Consider the following 2,500-nt stretch of genomic DNA (forward strand, 5'->3'; position numbering starts at 1 on the left):
GTATTTTTCAATCATAATAAACCGAATCAAACATAACAATGATGAAACTTACACCATGTCCCAAGGTTGTGCACAAAACGTAACGATAAAGTGCTGGCGAAGTTAGAGGTGCACCAAAATTGTGTACCGATCAGGGAAAGTACTCTACGTTCCTATGATTTGGGTGAAAAGTGTTATTTAACTGCTGGTTAGAATAGACAGTTGCTTATCATACACATCGCAAACGAACACCCCTTAGTGAGCATTAGCAAAAGTCAATTGCACAAAGCAAATGCAATACAAACTGATCAAGTACATTAAAGAACGCTACGTAGCAGGACTTCTTTCCAAGAATGGTGTCCGCAACGGGAGGGCAAGCGTCCTTCCCAGGTTTTCCTAGTAAACCTTGTATGGTAAACATACCCAAGCGTGTCTGTAAGCACGCAACGAAAGTCACGAACGGGCACATACCTAGGGAATGTACTCTACGTACTTGGACTTTTGTCCAAGAATGGTGTCCGCGACGGTCGGGCACTGCGACGCAATAACCAAATCCTAGGATTGTAACTTTAGTGTGCACAAACATAAACATTAACGCGTTCGCTCGGGCTGCGCCGTCCGTGTTGAACACAAATGTGGGTGATTATATGCGTGGAGGGACAAAAACATACGAGGAGGAGACAGTTTTCTGCACGATGTGCACAGAGCTCATTTCGTCGTCCCGGGCGAATGGAAAAACACAAACATCGCGAGTATCGTTCTAGGTTTCTGTCTATAAAAGGGCAGGCCAAAAGGTGACCGGTTGAGATAAGCATTTTAAGCATACAAACACTTTATTGGAACTTTTGATACAAAAACAAGGTACGTACATGTAGGTTGTACCAACATGGACATCTATGAACGCGTACGCTCGGGCTGCGCCCTCCGTCTTGTACTTTCCTGATCGGTACACAGTTTTGGTGCACTGCTATTCCGACCGGCAACTTGTACCAACATATACATCCATGAACGCGTACGTAGTGTACTTTCCCTGATCGGTACACACTGTTGGTGCACGGCATAAGAAAAGAGCTAAAATGGTCAAACTCAATCCATTTCAACAATAGATAGTCGATAGTAGCTGTGCCGATGAAGTAGGGCACGATGCAAGTTAATGTTGTTTAATGAATAACATGTCCGCCATACATTTCAGTACAAAATTGCTCGGTCAGACCTACAAAGTGCTATATCTCGAATACGAGGCGTCGGACTGGGGGTTGTAGAACAATTTTAAGTTCGTCTAATGATTCTACATCCGATTCTGGATAGCGGTTTTTGACCACTTTTCAATATTTTGTGACACCCCGAACCTAGGGGCAGCTCCTAGCTTTTTCAAAAATGTGCACCGATCGGGCCGGAGAGCTCGTGTGGCTCAAAACATGTTTTTCGCTAAAACACCTCAAAACGTGTCGAGAACGCACCCTAGCTCTTGTTTTTCAAAAGTTATGGCCATTTAAAGTGAGGTGGTTTTTGCTTCAAAATAGCTATTTTACCCGTCCCTATGGCCATGCTTTAAATTTTCACGAAAATGCCAGGTCAGACCTAGGGCGGGCCATATCTTGAATACTAAACGTCGCAGACATTGGTCGTAGAACAATTTTAAGTTCGTCTAATGATTCTACATCCGATTCTGGATAGCGGTTTTTGACCACTTTTCAATATTTTGTGACACCCCGAACCTAGGGGCAGCTCCTAGCTTTTTTCAAAAATGTGCACCGAACGGGCCGGAGAGCTCGTGTGGCTCAAAACATGTTTTTCGCTAAAACACCTCAAAACGTGTCGAGAACGCACCCTAGCTCTTGTTTTTCAAAAGTTATGGCCATTTAAAGTGAGGTGGTTTTTGCTTCAAAATAGCTATTTTACCCGTCCCTATGGCCATGCTTTAAATTTTCACGAAAATGCCAGGTCAGACCTAGGGCGGGCCATATCTTGAATACTAAACGTCGCAGACATTGGTCGTAGAACAATTTTAAGTTCGTCTAATGATTCTACATCCGATTCTGGATAGCGGTTTTTGACCACTTTTCAATATTTTGTGACACCCCGAACCTAGGGGCAGCTCCTAGCTTTTTCAAAAATGTGCACCGAGCGGGCCGGAGAGCTCGTGTGGCTCAAAACATGTTTTTCGCTAAAACCCCTCAAAACGTGTAAGGAACGCACCCTAGATGATAAAAAGTGCAATCAGAATGTCAATCGACAACTTTGTTGGGGTACCATTTTTACTCTACGGGCCAGTAGCTTAGGCGCGCCAACAGCGCTTTCCTTTCGGGTTCCCATTTTTGCCCTCCTGGGATTATGATCATTTGCTCATTGCCTACTATAGGGAGGGTACCTTGCTACGAGGTCAAACATGAAGATTGCACCAAATCGTAGTTTTTACCTCTATTTAGTCGTAGGAGCATGGTTTGCAGTGGCAGTGGGTCATTAAGCCCCCGTTTGGGTCATACGTCCCTCCGCGATAAAAATCGTCGTATGCCTATAG

This window comes from Anopheles arabiensis (assembly GCF_016920715.1).
Source record: "Anopheles arabiensis isolate DONGOLA chromosome X unlocalized genomic scaffold, AaraD3 X_pericentromeric_contig0001, whole genome shotgun sequence".
NCBI classification, from domain to species: Eukaryota; Metazoa; Arthropoda; class Insecta; order Diptera; family Culicidae; genus Anopheles; species Anopheles arabiensis.